Below are 19,914 nucleotides of genomic sequence, written 5' to 3'. Positions count from 1 at the left end.
ACTGTAATGTCCTGTTAGAAATAGTCCTTGTTCCCCTCACTTTGGGAAACCAATTGGTTACTGAGCTACCACAGGCTACCTCTGAGCGGAGGTTCTAGGTTATATCCATACATGGTCCTTGGTTGAATGTCAGTCTCAGAAAAGACCCTGTGCCCAGATATATTTGGTCCTTGTGGAGCTCCTATCCTTTCCCCATCAGACTAACTCCCTTTCTTTCTTATGATTCCCTGTATTCTGCCAAAGATTTGGTCATGAGTCTTTGCTTTGAAAACACTGCTAGTTAGAGTCTTTCAGATGCACTCAGTAGACTCCTGTCATACTTTCAATGCCCATCCCATCTGTCTTTCTAAACGAGGATTGATCATCTTACCCCATGTCCGCACTGTCCCCCTACCCCCGAAGGGAGGAGTAGTCCTGTTAGGCCACAGAGGAGGGCTTTGCAGCCAGTCCTGAAGATACCTGATAAAACAGGATCAGATGAATGGGGAGGAGGTCCCCCCTATCAGTGGACTTGGAAAGGGGCACGGTGGAGATGAGGGAGGGAGGGAGGGACTGGGAGGGAATGAGGGATTGGGACACGGCTGAGATACAGAGTTAATAAAATGTAACTGATAAAAAAATAATAATAATAAAATTAAAAAAAATAAGTAAAGAAAGAAAGAAAAAAAATAAAAAAATAAAACTGTAATGTCTCCACACTCCTACACAGGATCCACCTTCAGTCTTGGCAAGCTTTCAATAGCGGAGCAAATAGAACCACACCATTGCCCAGAGGCAGATCATGGGGATGTTCTGATTTGTTGATTTATACATCTCTTCATGTGTCTCTTCATCAACCTCTATCTTGGTTGTCACAGTTCCTTCTACATCTCCTGGGATCATAATTAAATGTCTATCATAAGCACGTAATCTGCCTTAAACCCCTTGTATTTTCTCTTCTTCATATCAATTCGCTCATGTCAGCTGAATCTCCTGAGATCCAGGGACTTCTCTATAGTGTTGGCAGTCTGATCTACATCGCCCACCACATTTCAAAAGCTGAGCCCTTCCCACTTTTCATATAATAATTATTTAAAAGTTAATTGCTTTGAAAATGAATTTCCTATGCTGAATTATTTTTTAACAAAAATGAGTAACTGTGAAACTATTTAAAACTCCTTTTTAATATTTCCTTAATAGAATAAAAATACAGGTGTCTAACTGAAAAGCTAAGAAGCTAACATTCTGATATTACAGGAGCAAAAATCAATTAATTCGTAGGAATGCAAAGTTTTTAAAAGCCAAGAGAAGACTGAGAAGAACCAGTTACTCTTGCAAATGAGATCCCACCAGAGCACTCCCTCAGAAACTGCTACCAGTAGAGGCATCACTGCTTGGATCGTGTCTGCCATCTGACTGCTCTCACTTGTTATATGAATGCACATCTCCTAGTACTGTGACAACTTCTCCTAGACTCCTAAAGGCTGGTTTTACTTTATGTTTATTTGACATTTTATGTTACTCTAATATCTAAATTCTTCTGATTTTCTGGCTTTGTTTTAGAACCAGACACAGTTTCTTACCTAATGGGTTATATTTCTGAAGACAGAACATAATAAATTTCCATGAAGAACCAAGAAAAAGTAACTTCAGTCTTGCTTGCAGGGTTTCTTCCTGAAGGCCTGTGATCCCAGACAACTTTTAGCCTTTAGAAAATAACATATATGCCAAGTATCAAATATCAGTTTTAAATGATTGAGTTTTCAGGATGGATGAAAGCCAAATTGTTTCTGCAGGATGCCATTTTTATTACACAGAAATGACTTTCTAAGAACACTACTAACTGCAATTTCTTGTCCAACTCTGTAAGAGTCACTTAATGGGAATGCTCGAAGGATCACTCTGATGCTAAGAATCTGACAAAACTATGTCAAACTTAACTTTCTTAGAGTTGTAGAGACAGAAGATCCTTGATACTAAGTACTAAATTATTATTTAAAATATTTATTTCCCTTTAATGACAGCACTTGGGAGGCAGAGACAGGCAGAACTGCTGGTGCCAGGGAACAGAGTCTAACAGTACCTGAGTGGGGAGTGAGGATTGAAATAACTAAAGCAAGTCATACTACACACAGGATCAGCTCAAGAGAGCTGTCAGTAAGACTGCAGCCATGAGTTTATTCCAAAATTCCTTTTTATAGGCAAAACAAAAACAAGTCACATCAATATAAAAAAGAAGTTCATGGAATTGCCAAACTTGTTTTCTTAAATTACCTCCCAGTAGCAGATATGGTCCAAGGTCAGATAAACAAATTTTAAGGAACTTGGAAAAACATCCTCTTATCTCTGTCTCAAGGTGAAGGCCAGGGTGACAACCTGTTTTTCACTGAAATACTCAACAATAACACAGTAGTTTGATTGACAAACAAGCAGCTTAAGGCAAACCCAGTCTACAGAGAAGGTTCCAGGACAACCAAAGCTGCGCAGAGAAAACTCCTCTCTAAAAATCAAATTATCTATCTGTCTGTCTGTCTGTCTGTCTATCTATCTATCTGTTTATCTATGTGTGTATGTTTGTATACACTTTTATTTTATGTGTATATATGTTGTGATAGGTTGTTTGTATAACACATGTGTGAAGTGCCCATGGAGACCAAAAATGGGTTCTCATCCCCGGAGACAAGAGTTACAGATGATTGTGAGCCACCATATAGATTCTGAGAAATAAAACTACCTCCTCTGGAAGAGTATCAAGTATTCTTTTTTCTTTATTATTTTTATTTATTACAATTTGTTCAATTTGTATCCTGCTGTTGCCTCCTCTCTTGTCTCCTTCTAAACCCACCCTCCCTCCCTCTTCTTCCCTGTGCAACTCTCCCAGTCCACTGATAGGGAAGGTCCTTCTCCCCTTCTATTTAACCCTAGCCTATCAGATCTCCTCAGGACTGGCTACATTGTCTTCCTCTGTAGCCTAGTAAGGTTGAACACCCCGAGGGGGGTGATCAGAGAGCCTACCACTGAGTTCATGCCAAAGAAAGTCCCTGCTCCCCTTACTAGGAACCTCACTCAGACTGCTGTTTGAGTAGTATCTGAATATCGAATGCATAACAAATTAGTCCCATTTCATTGGTGGGTATAATTCCCTGCTGTCACTTATCTAGAAATCTATTCATGAAAAGATATAGGAATGTGTTTGCTACTAGATAGAATAAAGAACCAAGGAGTTTGAAATTGTCTCACATTACCCAATCATAAGACACCATCAGTCAAATGTGAACTGCCACTAAAGGATCTTTGAAGCAGCGCATCACATTTTTGCGACTTTATATAAGGAACAACATTATGAAACAAATGCCTCTGTAAGCTTATCTTCATAGTTACACTTGTAAAATTAATCAACAAGACTTCTAAGTAATTTTAGAAAGAGTGCACTTTGAAATACCTGTTTCTGATCCATCAGTCTTTCATTAACAATACTGCTGTGGTGTGTGTGTGTGTGTGTGTGTGTGTGTGTGTGTGTGTGTTTGTGCATGTTCATGAGTGTGCATACATGTGTGTGTGTGGTTGTGTTTACAAAATAAATATTTGAATATAGGATTTGAAATGTACTCACAGTTGGGACTCTGGGCCATTGTGTATACATTATTAAATTCAAGAAAATTTCAGAAATCAAATTTTTTGACAGAAGTTATTTTCTGCACCTCCACAATATAGGCAGGTGTTACTGCTACAGTTGAAAAAAATGACAGCTGTGCGATTTTATTAAGACATAATGGTATGGTGGGAAATAAGGTGATGCAGCATTTCTTGCATCAGGTCAGGATACATTTTTAACTCTTTCCATGATCTTCCTACTGCATATAGAATATATTAACATTAATCATTAATTAACATTAATTAATATTCTATATTATGTATTAATATAGTCTAAATAGAAAAAAACTAAGTCAAGAATTTATTTTTAAGTAAAAGTACAGCTAGTGTATAGTCCTTGAGTATGTAGATGTTTTAATGATTTCCCCAGATTTCTTTTAAAAAAGAAAGAAAACTGCATTTAAAACAGCAACTCCCGGTCACCTGTCTCACAAAGGCCACTTTAGACGTAAAATTAAGGTTTTTTGGCATTTTGAAAATTGCTAATGCCATAGCCTAAAAAGCATTCTCTGTATGTTAAAACTTGTTTTAGGGCCTTGAAAGATCATTAAGCATCAATAGCATTGATATATCCAAATGGTGCATTATATGCAGAGGCCAATAAACTGTGGAGCAACGAAATAACCTCATGATGCTCAATCCAAATTATGGTAAAGTGTGCAATATTTGAACACTATATAGTTATTAATGCACTGCTGTGCATGCTTTAGTTATGGGTAAAAAATACAGGATTAAATTTGAAATGACCTCTAACTTGAAAAGTCAGAAGCCCTTTCCTGCAAGATTTGGCATGAACTTGGAATGGAATTACAAAGTTAGACATGAGTACATGGACAAAAGTTACTCACTTTAAAGACAAAATTCTTAATTTATTTTCCATGGAAAATCAATGACTAATTAAAAAAATTGTAAGTTTCCTGGCCCCCCTCATTTTTATCAGCAAAAGAACTTTTTTTTTTCCTAAAGCAAAAATGAATGACAGAATTCTTTGAATGCTAAAATGTTTTGCGACTCAAGTTAAGGCACTGAACACTGCCATCTCCAGAGAACGGAAGTTGGGGGAAACTCTGGAAAGAACTGTGTCCCGCAAAGCAGTGCTTAAGCCAAACAGAACTACCTTATTGGCAGACTGTTTTCAAAACGAGGACTTTTAAACATTTTATAGCAACGGGGACTCTACTGACGTTTAGACTTCCCTTCTGTCCTCAGTCTTCTCTGAATCTCAGCTTGTAAAATATGGCAACACGATTTGGAAGTATTCTTTCTCTCCCTTCTGGATCTTCTTATGGAGGTTTTCAGACATATTTAAGCCAAACAGTTATTTTTAATATCAAACCTCTATTTCTAAAATAGCCTCCCAAAGATCTTATTTCCCGTGATTGGCACCAACTTTGGAATTAACTGACTGGAATGAATTTTTATGAATGGCTTGCAAGGCATTTGAACTGTGTTCTTTGAAAGAACAAGCTACATGTATTAGGAGCTGAACCAGGGATGGACTTGCTTTAAATTCACCAACGCACATTATAAAAAGACCAATTACTGAGTAGGAATAGGGATTGGTAAATGGTAGCATTTTGGTTCATGAAATCCCAAAGTAAACAGGTATTAAAGCACTATGGTGAACTGATTCAGAAGCTTTCAGAAACATATTATCTAGGAGTGTATAATTTCAGACTGAAGGAGCTATATGTCAGACTTTTTTTTAAATTATTCTGACCAGTTATTTTGCAGAACACCTACGGTTGTGGGAGATGTTATTTTTGTTGTTGTTGCTGTTTTAGCCATGGGTAGATGGAGTGATAAGCTGTAGGGTGTGGACATGTCATCATGTCTGGACCTCAGAGCTATGTCACACAGATATCTTTACGACGTCCTAAATCAAAACTATGATGATGTTTTTATTAATACTTAAAATATGAGCACATTTTTTTACTTGCAAATTTAGAAGGGCATGAATGGGAAACAATGATTTGCAGAGCATTGCTCTAGTGGTTCCTATTTTCAGAATAATCTACTGTTCTCCTTATTTATTTTCATGTAATTAATTAAAACTTTCTCCAGTTCCTAATGAATTAATACCAATGGCTTTGTGAGTGCCGAAGAACTTGTTTTAATATGAACTCATATTTTTCCCCTCTGCTTCATATTTGGTAGGTCTTCATTGTATAAAAGTTAATATCTCAAGTTTTTATTCTTTGATTTTAAATCATCCCTCTAGTGTATACCATTAATACCATCCATAAATGACTGCACTTGAATCCTCAGAATATAATGAATCCTCAGCATAAATATATTGTATCAAAGGTAGTTAACTTCTGATGTCATTAAGTCAATAATCTTGAAATAGGCCAGGTATGGTGGCTATGACCAGCAATCATCACAACTGAGAGGCTGAGAAGGAGGGATTGGGCTTTGGCTACTGAATGAGTGTGAAGATACTGCTACAAATAAAAATCATCTACAGATGAAAACATTATTTCATATTATGCTGTGTAATTGAGGTGATCGTTAGAAAGAAGTGTATTCAAAGTATTAAAAATCCTTGCTTAGCTTGTTTAGGTGTACAGATTTTAGTATGTTTATTCCATATCATGTATTTTATATCCAATTATAAGTGAGTATATACCATGTGTGTTTTTCTGCTTCTGGGATACCTCATTAAGGATAATCTTTTCTAGATCCTATGTTTGCCTGAAAATTTCATGAGGACCCTGGATAAGATGATCAATCTTCACTCAGAAAGGCAAACTGGAAGGACAACAGAAGAGGGAAAAAATGAAAACAAGACAGGAGTCTACCGCAGAGGCCCTCTGGAAGATTACCCAATATCAAAGCAGATATTGATACCCAGTATCAAAGCAGATGCTGAGACTCATAGTCAAACATTGGGCACATTGCAGGAAATCTTATGAAAGAAGGGAGAGATAGAAAGACCTGGAGGGGACAGGGGCTCCAAAGGAGAGCAATAGAACTAAGAAATCTGGCAAGGCTTCACCCATCCGGGTTAGATGATCAACTAGGGGAGAGGAACAGGGGGAGATGAGGGAGGGAGAGTAGGATTGGGAGGGAATGAGGGAGGTGGCTACAGCAGGGATACAAAGTGACTAAACTGTAATTAATATAAAAAATTAAAATTAAAAAGAAGTAATTAAAAATAATACTATATCTTGCACTTAGAGTGATGCATCCTGAACTTGAAGGCATGGACTAAAGCTCAGGAAGGAAAGCTACTTCTTGAAGGTGAAAGGGGCAAAGGTGTGAACTCCTTCCTGCATCCCCCAGAGGTTTGTAGCTTTGTCTTTGACCTTGATTTTAGGTTTTTGACCTCTACAAGTTCAGGGTCAGGAATCCTCAAGGTTTGATGCCATTGATTTTGCAACAGCATCAGGAGGAAATGAAGACAATGTTTGGAAGCTGGCAAAAAGCAAATGCTCAATAAATATTTGATATGTGGATTAATAATAAGGTTAAAGAAGCACATTCATATCAATGAAATAATTTTCCTTTTCTTTTCCACCACCTATGGGTGTATTTCACAACGGTCTTTGATTTAAGATTGATATTGCAATAATGTGCACTTCCATTTAAATATGTAGCTTTATTTGCTTACTAAGAGTTGAGAAAAAAACACAATGTAGCAGCTAAGAACGTACCTCCTGTCAGCTGGATTGCTTCTAAATCTTGACTATGTCATATGTTTAATCAACTTGTATCAGTTGTTTCAATAACTAATTACCATACAAAAATAACTTCATGGAGATTAGATAAAATTTAACGTAAAAATAATAGGAATATTTCCTCAATTTTATCATATTCCAATAAGTTTATCTTCTTTAATATGTGCTCTTATCATCTTTTATGCTCTTTTCTGAGTGTCTCTATCACAGAAATTAATCCAAAAACATTTTAGATAACCAATTGTTGTCAGCCAATTAAACATATTTAGCAAATTTTATACTGGAGGGGGCATATTGTGCAAATTGATTCTATGTCTAAGTATTCTGCAGCAAGAACTTTCAATGAGTCTTTCAGATGCCTTCTGCCGGTAGACTCCTGTCATACTTCCAATGCACATCTTATTTGTCTTTCTAAGTGAGGACCAAGCAGCGTTTCAAAACAGATACTAAAACTCATAACCAAACCTTCAACAGAAGGGGAGTAAGTATGACGGGGAAAGGATAGGAGCCCCACAAGGACCAAATATATCTGGGCACAGGTTTTCTTTCTGAAACTATTTCTCCAACCAAGGACCATGTATGGATATAACCTAGAACCTTTGCTTGGATGAAGCTCATGGTAGCTCAATAACCAATTGGTTTCCCATAATAAGGGGAACAGGGACTATCTCTGACAGGAACTCAATGGCAGGCTCTTTGACCTCCCCACCCCCCAAGGGAGAAGCAATCCTGCTAGGCCACAGAGGAGGACTTTGCAGCCAGTCCTGAAGGTACCTGATAAAACAGGGCCAGATGAAAGGGGAGGAGGTCCTCCCCAATCAGTGGACTTGGAAAGGGGCAGAGAGAAGCTGAGGGAGGGAGGGTAGGATTGGGAGGGAATAAGGAAGCGGGATACACCTGGGATACAGAGTTAATAAAATGTACCTAATAATAATAAACAATTAAAAAAAATAAAATAAGAGCAGAATTGTTTCATTTCATACTACGTGTTACATTTGTGTTCATTGTGGAGCACCAGGATAAATGAAGGAAACACTGATGTAATGTAGAGTGTCACTCATATCATACCATCAACACTGTTGCCATTCTCAGGTAGCATGCAGTTATTGTGGTTTGAGGATAAACCATCTGAATTACAGTCACATTTGTTGTTCTATCTGCTGAGTACTAAGCAAAGGAATCCTAAAAACCATCCCTGCTTATGTATCACATGACATTTACACAAGAGGAAGAAAATACAGCACTGGTTCATTTACATTAATAAGTTGAAAGATATTTTTCATGTCTCCTTAGTATGAAAATATTCAATTTCCCCCTTTTTTTGTCTCACAAGAGAAATTTAACTGAATTTGGTGAACACTTAGTATCACACACTGTAGTACAGGCCGGAGGCAGAGTCAGAACAAGAAAAACTGTAAGAAATGAAGATAAGCTATAAGTCTGGTAAATACTTTGGGTTCTGAAAGTGAATGGATCTGGGAAAATCAGAAAAGCATCTACTAGACATCATATATGCTGGGTCATCGATACTTTTTTGATGGAGACAGAAAGATACACTAGATGATATTGGAGTAAGAATGTCCACTAATCTCCTGTCTGGGTCAGTCTATAAAGAGAAATTATGTTTCCTACACTAACGATATCATCTTTCATCAAATGACTGGATTTGGCTAATAAAAAGTTATCCATTTCCAAGAAAAAGCTTTCAGAGCCATCATATTACCCCACTGTTCTCTGTTCCCTTTGCCTATGCGATGCTGTGTTCTCAAAAGCTACTCAATTAGCTGGTTTTGAAAATGAGAAGGACAAAGCAAAGCCACATAATGAAGAGAATTTTGGCAATTCTGCCCTATTAACCCACTAAGATTTGGGAGCTTTTTGTTTCTGGTTCTAAGTGCAGGTAACTTGACTGATAAAAGAGATACAGTCTTGAAGACTGTGTCTGTTCTGCCTCTTTCTCACCTCTCTTTCTTTCTTTCTTTCTTTCTTTCATTCTTTTTACACACATACAACATAGATAAACATAGATACATGTTGACAGTTAAGCATCCATTGTATCCATTGTATGCTACAAAGTAATGAACAGAGCATCCTTCACTTAAGAACAAACAACAAGGGAAGATGTGCATGGAAATATAATCTTTGTTTCAACTGTGAAGGAACTTATGAATTTGGATACTCAAAGTAATAGCCTTCAATAGCCAGCTTAGTAAGGAACACATAAATGCTACATAAATATAACCTTTTAGAAATACATCTAAAGAAACATTAAGCCCAAGCGATAAAAGAGAAAACTGCTATCAATATGAATGCATTTAGGCTCTTAAATTACTTGAATGTGTTAAATTTATTAGCAGAAATGAAAGAATTGCTATGACTACAATTAATCATTTTATAAATATTATGCCAACCCATATAAAATCATTGTAGGTATCCATAGAGGTCCATTAGACAGATGATGTTTAGAGCTGGAAAGCGACCCTGTGAGTAGGAACCCTAAATTGGAAATTGGAACCCTAGGGACGCATATGACATCCGAGGTAGATCAGGGATTTGAGTTACAGCTTTGATGAAATGGGATGAAGGAGGAGGAAAACACCCATCTGAAGCTGAAGAACAGAGCTCATTTTGGCTAGTCTGCTGTTTGGAAAGCCACATTGTATGATAGAATGTGATTATCCACGTGTTCTGCCATGTCAATTCTGAATCTTTCTTTGTGATTCAGAACAAGATATTTTGTTCCTTATTCTCTTTGGTCATTTATAAAATGGGGCTTGCACATTGACTGTTTCCTGGCTTGAAAGTTTGTGCTTCCCTAAAGTTCATGTTTAAACCATTTCTATGTTTCAATATTAGGAAATAACACCCTTTGAGGAATGTGGATAGGTTAGATTATCCAGTATATGGCATTTTAGTATAACACCATGAAGGACTAAGGCATTTGGAAATTTAGGGGAATATTAAATGATAAATTTGGCTAAAATGTTTCTCACTGTGATTGATCCAAAGCAGGGAATCAATGCTCTTCCCTATATTTTCATTATTTCTCACCACATCAACAATAATTTAGTAACTGTGCAAACTTGGTATTAGACCCCTATCTCCTGTAGCTCACTCTCTATCTTATCTTCATTGCTTCAAGCTATTTCCAGACCACTGTTCAATGATCCAGTATAGAAATAATCTAACAAAGCTGCAAGTCTGTGTTAGTGATGTGTTTGAACAATAGTTCGCTTCTCTGATCCAAGGAGCTACAAGAATTTAAAAAGCTTACAGGTAAAACTTAATAAAGTAGAAAGTTTGTGCCTTAAAAGGATATTCCAGTTTAAACCACAAAGGTGAAGAGTACCAGGCATACAGCACTCAGAGTAACAAATCCTAGTACAAACACTTTGTCAACATATGCAGAACAGAAAATGCATACATCTCTCATGCCACCTGGCTCAATCCTTCAGGATGATTGTTGACTCATTATTTTGTTTTTGTCCTTTACCAGGGCTAATTATCATACATTACTTATTTTCTACGTCAGCATCTATGTGTCTTTATACAGAAACTTTAAGCAACTAACTCAGAGAGCTTATCTCTGTCAAGGGAGCTGTTCCCTCTGTGGGTAGCTGCCTTCTATATTTTATTCTCTACACTGAGGTTTTTCAGATTTAAACTATTAGAACAAATACAACTTCCTGGATTTTATTATTTTCTTTGTTTTGGAAAAAAGGCTCTGACATATTGATGTGTCTGTGCTATGTCTTTGTATTTCAGGTCAGAGATAGACTCCTGGTTGAAACTTGAGACTATAATGTAACCTTTACTGGGTGCTTAATGCTGAGCAAACACATGTCTGTTTTGAAATTCTAGTGGTTGTCTGTTCATTGCTATCTTCTAGATGAAAAGATGAGCTAGTTTTTGTCCTTTCCCAGGCTTGATTGTCAATTATTCATTTTTTTTCTTACACCTATCAGATATGTTAGTTTACCCAAAGCTGAAAGAACATTAAGAGTCTGTTATACTGCATAGTATAACTTCTAGTATAATATGTTATTCCCACTAAAGATATCAAATTAATCCACAATTATTTGTTTTTTTTTTATTTCAAAATCTTGGGTTTATGATTGAGATATTGTTTCCTTTAAGGTTGGATTTTTTTTAACTATTATTTCCTTTTTTCTTTTTACACATTTATTTAATCATTGCCATACATGGTCTGAAGATGACCCTCAAGAGGAAACGCTAGCAATATGAGCCTTGGGATCACAGCACATAAATCTAAATTTTTGTTTTCCAGCGTATTCATTAACTGGCCTTGGCAATCCACTTAAATTTCTTTTGTACATTGCATTCCTAATCTCTAAAATAGAGACAGATAATATTTATTGATAATGACCTTATTAGGATGAAATAGCATTCACTAAAGGGCTAGATAAGGTTGGGCTAGTGTTCTATGACCTGTTATCATGATTACAGTTTGCATTTCTGAATTGTATTCTGTATCCAATGACATTTGAATGCCTTCTTATTGTTCTATGACTGAATCTACCAATTTTGTAATATCCATCGCTCAAGTCAAGTTCGAATGAAGCGGTTTCCAGTCAGTCTCCCAGAATTCACCCTCATACTCAGCCTCTTTGTCTCTCTGTGTGGACCTGTCACTGCCCATCAACAGAGAGCATCCCTTAGCAGAAGAGTTCTCTCATTCTGCCCTGTTTTATCATTGAACAAAAGCACTCCTTGGTTATTGTTATGGTTGTTAATAGTTTCTAAAAGCCAGTGAGGACTCTGCCTATGTATCTCTGCCTTGAATCTTGAATCTTATTTATATTTTTACAGCTTTTTTTTTCAATGAAGTTTATTCAGGAATCTTGAACAATCATCTGACCCTGGGTAAAGCCAGCCCACTTTAAATAGCCTCTGGGTAGCCAACCTCAGCATGCCACGTGGGCAATGCAGATAGGTCCACATACACGGAAGCAAGCCAGATCCTCAGCCTTAGCCAAATGTGGAGTTGTTTGTGACAGAGAGCACTCACCATCGGGAAGGTGGAAGGCAGAAACCAGCTCCATCTTTCAGGCGCGGCATTCCGCAGCTCTCTACAGTTCCCCCTTTTTGTTTTGGACGCATCAGGCAAGAGTAGAGGTCTTTTCCTTGCACCTTTTCCCCCTTTGCTCATATGTCTGCAGAGGAGCTCAGGACCACTCAGTGGTGGCTCCAACCCACTCTGTGGCCTGTGCTGTGGGAGCTGCTGACCAGTTCTCAGTGGCCGGCTGGGCACTCCAATCTTTAGTAGGGAACTGCTCTTGTATTTTGCACAGTGTTTCAAATTTCACAAGACCAAAAGGTGTTTATTAAAAAATACCTGTAAGGAAATGTTCCACATTTTACCTTCATTGTCCTCTATATGAAGGAATAAACTATATAGAGTCTCTTTTAGTAGGAGGAAGTGGGAAATACTTCAAGTGATTAATTTGCTTGTCAGGAACTGTGAACCTGATACTGATACCTTTTTTACTATTTCTGAGCTTCAGCCTTATGACACTTAAGAACATATCTAGGCATGAGGAAACAAGAATTACTAGGATGTGTTATCACCCCAAGCATAAATTTACACTTTGAGTCACATATAGGAATACACTGTGTACAGCTCCTAAAGACTGCTGTAAGGAGGTGATGGTAGGTGATGGTAGCCGAGGGAGAATCAGTCCTTTTTGAGGATGTCACCACTGATTTGTTTCTCACGCTCCAGTGGATGTCTCCACACCCAGGCATATATAGGCAGCATTCGCTGAACCTAGTGGGTTATCAAAAATAAAAAATAAAGAAAAAAAGACAGACAGAAAGAAAAGAAAAGAAAGAGAAAGAAAGAAAGAAAGAAAGAAAGAAAGAAAGAAAGAAAGAAAGAAAGAAAGAAAGAAAGAAAGAAAAGGTTTTTTTGGGGGGGGTCTTTGCAAACATCAGACCTAGCAAAGTAACAATCTGTGTGAAGCAAGAACGAAGTTCAATTCACCAAGACTCAGCAGCTGGTGTGGCTTCAAACTTCTAGTATCTGACACTGGGTAGTTTATTTTAGGTATATTTAAATACAGTAAATTTTGAGGGAAAAAATCCTGGTGTAACGCAATCCTATGTGTGCAATGAGGTATATTTACACTAAAAGTCTTCTCAAAGGATATGACACTTCTATGATGGTGGGTTTTATAGTTAGGCTACATGCGTTATCTTAAGGGCATAGGGGGAGCTCTGATGTGCTCTTTGTCATAAAGAGAGCACAGAGGTCATCTGGGCCATCAACCACCCCTGATCTTGTCTGTGGGAACCTGTGAGAGCCCTGGTCATAGAGATAACACAGAGGTTACCTAGGTGAAAAATAGCTTATTTTTAAGAGACAACCTTGGGTGTTTAACATTCCTGTGAGCATTAGGGCATTTGTGCTCAGGAAGGAAGGAAGGAAGGAAGGAAGGAAGGAAGGAAGGAAGGAAGGAAGGAAGGAAGGAAGGAAGGAAGGAAGGAAGGAGGGAGGGAGGAAGGAGAAATAAGATCAGCAGAAGAGAAAGATGTAGAGGGATTTGAATACAACAATATTGCTATCCTGGATGGAATACGAGCACACCCTTAGAAGACACCTTTAATTCCAAACAGTGAAGGTAAACTTAATTTGTAGAAGGAAGCACTCATGTTTGAAAATGACATCTAATTGAGAAGCAGACCAAGTGATGAATCAGAGAAAGATTTGACAGAATGAGACAGTATAGGATATGCCCTACTCTCACCAAAAGAGACAAGAAAAGGATGACTTAGGTGAACAAGCACACACACACACACACACACACACACACACACAGAGAGAGAGAGAGAGAGAGAGAGAGAGAGAGAGAGAGAGAGAGAGATTTACTAGGAGAGTTTTAGAAAGACAGGTTGAAGAGGGAACAAGCTAGATACAGGTAAAGACTGAACAAGTCAGAGAATGAGAAGGAGCCAGAAGATTAAAACATAATAAGAGTTAGTTTGAGGCCAAGTAAAGCAATTCGGTCTGAGGCTGAGAGAGAAGCAAGCTTGAAGAAGTCAGATTGGAAAGATGTTTGAGACACTACAGCTGAGTTACACCAGCCAGCCAGAGTTCTGAAAGAGCTAGAAAGTGTGAGCTTATTCCGTAGTAAGGCTCAGAGGCTGAAAACATTCTAGACCTAGATTAGATTGTATGAAAGCTGAAAGGTTCCAGAACTAGGCCTAGATTAGCAGATGGAGGAGTACTCCTCTGAGACAACAATTACATCAGTTGAATAAAAGTTACTTTATGAGTGGGAAGAGGAGGAGGAAGAGAGAAAGGAAAAGGTAAAAGAGGAGAATGAGGAAAATTAGGAGTTGTTATAGATAGATAAAGTGAGAAAAAAATTGTTTCCTCTCATGGGAAAAGGTCATCTAGCTCTTCCTCTTTTCTTTCAAATTATTGTGACTCAGTGTGGAGTTATAGTGAAAAACACTGTCAAGTCCAGGACAAACCACCAGGAGTTATGTCCATTGGGATATATGAAGACAGCTATTCAGTGACATTTGTGCAAAAATTTTACAGGGCAAGTCTTAAACACCAAAGCAGAATAATCAAAAGTAGAGTCTGGGAGCTGGAGAGACTGGTCATGAGTTAAGAACAACTGTTGCTATTGCAATGGAGACATACAGAACTCACAGACCTGACATGGTAGTCCACAACTGCCCAGAACTCCACCTCTAGGGAATCCAATACCCTTTTCAAATTTCCATGAGCATGGGGAAAGCACATGATCTAAATACATACATGCAAACAAAACTCATGCACACATGAAATAAATAAATATTTTCAAATGTATAGGCTCCACAACTATATATTAAAATCAGTAAAGCTATTATTTTCATGATATTGAAATCAATCCAAACTGTAAGGAATGAATGACATTCATTACATATATGTGAATTATCTTTCTCATCAGCTAACTTTTTAACATATTTTGTGAATCTTATTTCTTTTTTAAAAATTTTTATTAATTACAGTTTATTCATTCTTTTGAATTTTAAATTTTATTTATTTTTTATTAAATACAGTTTATTCACTTTGTATCCCAGCTGTAGCCTCCTCCCTCGTCCTCTCCCAATCCCACCCTCCCTCATCTCCTCCCATGCCCCTCACCAATTCCATTGATAAGGAAGGTCATCCTTCCCTTTCCTCTGACCCTAGCCTATCAGGTCTCACCAGGACTATCCACACTGTCTTTCTCTGTGGCCTAGTAAGGCTGTTCTCCCATCAGGGGGAGGTGATCAAAAAGCCAGCCACTAAATTCATGTCAGAGACAATCCTTGTTCCCATTACTAGGGAACTCATTTGGACACTCAGCTTCCATGGGCTACATCTGTGCAGGGGGTCTAGGTTATCCATGGTTCTTGGTTGGAGTATCAGTCTCAGAAAAGACCCCTGTACCAAGATTTTTAGGTTTTGTTGTTCTCCTAGTGAAGCTCCTGTCCCCTCCAGGTTTTTCTATGTTCCCTTTCTTTCATAAGATTCCCTGCACTCTGCCCAAAGTTTGGCTCTGATTTTCAGCATCTTCTTTGATACCTTGCTGGTATCAAAGGCCTTCTGGGATAGGTTCCTGTCCTGTTCCCTGTTTTCTCCCTCTTCATATATCTGTCCTCTTTGCCTTTCTGAGTGAGGATCTTACTCAGGGTCCTCCTACTTGCTTAACTTCTTTAGCTGTACAGATTTTAGTATGCATATCCTATATTATATGTCTAATATCCACTTATAATTATAATTCTTTTTAATTTTTTATTTATTTAATTTTATTTTTTTTCTTATCAGTTACATTTTATTAACTCTGTATCCCAGCCGTGTCCCGATCCCTCATTCCCTCCCAGTCCCTCTCTCATCTCCACCGTGCCCCTTTCCAAGTCCACTGATAGGGGGGACCTCCTCCCCATTCATCTGATCCTGTTTTATCAGGTATCTTCAGGACTGGCTGCAAAGCCCTCCTCTGTGGCCTAACAGGACTGCTCTTCCCTTGGGGGATGGGGAGGCCAAAGAGGCAGTCATTGAGTTCCTGTTAGAAATAGTCCTTGTTCCCCTCACTTTGGGAAACCAATTGGTTACTGAGCTACCACAGGCTACCTCTGAGCGGAGGTTCTAGGTTATATCCATACATGGTCCTTGGTTGAATGTCAGTCTCAGAAAAGACCCTGTGCCCAGATATATTTGGTCCTTGTGGAGCTCCTATCCTTTCCCCATCAGACTAACTCCCCTTCTTTCTTATGATTCCCTGTACTCTGCCAAAGGTTTGGTTATGAGTCTTTGCTTTGAAAACACTGCTAGTTAGAGTCTTTCAGATGCGCTCAGTAGACTCATATATTTTACTTGTTAAGAACTTTGCAGATGAGTACTGTATTTACTTCAGTCCTTCTTCTTTCCTTCCTACCACGTTTCCTGTGTCCACTTCGCCAATAATCTTTTTTTTTACTTTTTATTATTATTACTTTACACACAGAGCATAGACATGCACACGCATTTATAAATACAAAGTAATGAATTTATTTAGTGTTGTTCAGTTGTATATGTGTTGTTTGGGGCTGAAGACTTGAGATTTGACCTATCAGTGGTTCATTATTCATGGACATTTTCAGCAAAAGAAAAATGATGACCACTCTATTTCTTTGTATTTCTTTTAAATGTTACTAAGTACTTGTTTTAAAATACGAGAAAAGATGATATATACAGAAAAAAACCACATAATCAGTGCTACTAAAATACAAGCATAGTTAAAGGTGATGAAATTAAAGCTATAAAATGAAAGTTTGATTAAAATTTATAGTCCAAATAATTATAAATGCATTTCAATTACTTTGTATTAATATTGATTCTTTTTATTAGGAATGAAGCAGTTAAGCTTTTAAGGTTTATTTATTCTGTATACAGTGTTATGCCTGCATGTATACCTGCACACCATAAGAGGGCACCAGATCTCATCATAGATGGTTGTGAGGCACCATGTGGTTGCTGGGAATTAAACTCAAGAACTTTGGAAGAGCAGAAAGTGCTCTTAACCTCTGAGCCATCTCTTCATCCCACTTAAAATTACTTTTATTGTCATTGTGAACAAATGTCTGCCAGAAACAAGTAAGAAAGGGTTTATTTTGTCCATGGAGCTGTGCCCTTTTAAACTTGTCCTCCTGAGCTACCATAAGCTAAAATCATCTATATTTTACCTTATATTGCGGTGGATAAAATTTTATTTCTTCTTCCTTTCTTTTCTAGTGATGAGTGGAAATACTTGTGCAGACACTTCATGCTGAATGAACAGTTTTGTGATTATAACTTTTATTTTAACATTCAAGTCTACACACAATGCACATACTTGGAAACAAAGTACACAGCATAAGTAACTGAACGAATAAATAAAACAACATATAAAGTCACTAAGAGAAAGTTAAGCAATAAAGCAAAAGCAATGATATTCTTGTTTCTCTTTTTTAACTGTTTTATTTTATTTTATTAATTACACTTTATTCATTTTGTATTCCTCCATAAGTCCCTCCCTCCTCCCCTCCCGATCCCACCCTCCCTCCCCTTTCTGCATGCATGCCCCTCCCCAAGTCCACTGATAGGGGAGGTTCTCCTCTCCTTTCTGATCTTAGTCTATCAGTTCACATCAAAAGTGGCTGCATTGTCTTCTTCTGTGGCATGGTAAGGCTGCTCCCCCCTCAGGGGGAGGTGATCAAAGAGCAGGCCAATCAGATTATGTCAGAGGCAGTCCCTCTTCCCATTACTATGTAACACACTTGGACACTGAACTGCCATGTTTCTCTTAAAAACAAATCAGTAACTTAAATTAAAAAAAAAAATAAACCAGGTATAGATGATGCCAAAGACACTCTACAATAAAGAAAATCTGGTAAATTTTACTTCACTGTGTATTTAATACATTAGATTCTACCATAGGATAAATGTGACATGTCAGAACCACTTTTATTTTCATTTTTCTTGGGAACTAATTTGGTGTCTAATGACACTCACAGATTTATTTGTATATGGTTTGTAGCAACAAAACCATATACAAATAAGGGCAGATAAATAAGGACAGAGCAAGGCTCACTGCTAAGGCCAGATAAAATGTGTACCAGCCAAATGAGCTTATAAAACTATTTGCAAGGCCCTGTCCAGAAAGCTTCAAATATCCATGTCTCTGAGCAGAGAGATCACTTCAGAAGACTCTCTAAAACTAGCAGTGTGCTTTTGCTGTTCTTTCCTTGAAAATGGACTCCTGCATCTCTGCTTCTCAGTAACACCAACCCATACACTCGACAAATTGTCTTGGATTTATTCTTTGAAAACTGACAGAAGGATGGTATTGCATAAATAAAGCAAGGTACTCCCATCTCAGTCTGACCTCATCACTGGTACTGCCAATCTAATATATAAATGAAGAGAGCCAATGGAATAACAACCTTATGTTCTGTGAGATTTAACAAAGCCTTGAAATTAAGGCTTTAATTTTTTTGCCTAAGTGCATTGCCCTCAAGAAAACTTATAAGGGAAAACATTTTCCTTCACGCAAATCTGTAAATCGAGAAAAAAAAAATTTCCTATCAGACCTTCTATCTAGCACATAGATATCTGAGCATGTTATTTCCATCTTCCACTTTCTAACCACACATATGAATGGCCACTGCTCCTATCTCCAGTGCTACCACCTTCCTCAAAGCTGGTATTTTTCACTTTCTCCTCAGTGGTTAAGTTTCCCTACTTCTGCAACCCATCACAAAAGATGCAGAGCAGTTTGCTTATCCTTTTCATCCATTTTCTACCGATTCCCCCCCACACACACACACACATCTGTAAACTGTGAACAGGATCACTTGGCTCATCCATACCCTAGCCTAGGAAAGCTCATCACAGTGGCCCCACTTCCTGGACTGTCTCTGCATGGAGCTTATAAGGCTTGCCATTTACTTTCGTTGTCCCTCTGGTCAGACCTTTTTTAAAGTTGACTTTTTAGGCTGTGGAGATGGCCCAATGAGAAAGAATGCTTGCTGTGAAAACATAAGGACCTGAGTTTTGATTGCAAGTACTCATGTAAATAAATAGTTGAGCATGACCACCTGAGACTTTAATTCCAGATCTGAGTGGCTGAGAATAGGGAGGGCAGACAGAGACGCTGCCTCAAGCCAATAAGGCAGAGCATGATAGCAACAGAAGCAGACATCCAGCAAACTCTTAGAGTTTCTGTGAGAGAAGGCATAGGCTTACTCACATATGCACACATGCTCACATTCATTGCACATACAACATACCAAGAGTAATCTTCTTAAGTCATGACTGAAGAAGCACCCCTTATGTTCATTATTTTTTCTTGAAATAACTTCATATATCCTCTTTATTTGTTCCTTCATTAGACTTTATGCTCCATGAAGACTGAGAGTTTATCTTGTTTACATTTGCACACACAGAACCTGTGATAGAGTTTCACCTCCATAATACTTTTTATCATTTAATAAAATTCCCTCAAATGTTTTCTCTTTCAGTAAGAATACTAAAGCACTGAACTGTGTATAGTTAAGATCCCAATGTGACATCAAATATATGCTA

The 19,914-nt window shown here is 37.8% G+C and overlaps 1 pseudogene; it reads right to left on the bottom strand.

Moving 5' to 3' along the window:
- Window positions 1–718: 718 nt before the first annotated feature.
- LOC132655348 (U6 snRNA-associated Sm-like protein LSm3) lies at window positions 719–1,031 on the bottom strand (annotated as a pseudogene).
- Between the last annotated feature and the right edge of the window lie 18,883 nt (window positions 1,032–19,914).

The sequence above is a fragment of the Meriones unguiculatus genome, chromosome 7, assembly GCF_030254825.1.
Source record: "Meriones unguiculatus strain TT.TT164.6M chromosome 7, Bangor_MerUng_6.1, whole genome shotgun sequence".
Lineage (NCBI taxonomy): Eukaryota > Metazoa > Chordata > Mammalia > Rodentia > Muridae > Meriones > Meriones unguiculatus.
The sequence above is the reverse complement of the archived record's forward strand: the minus strand, read 5'-3'. Positions and strand labels throughout refer to the sequence as shown.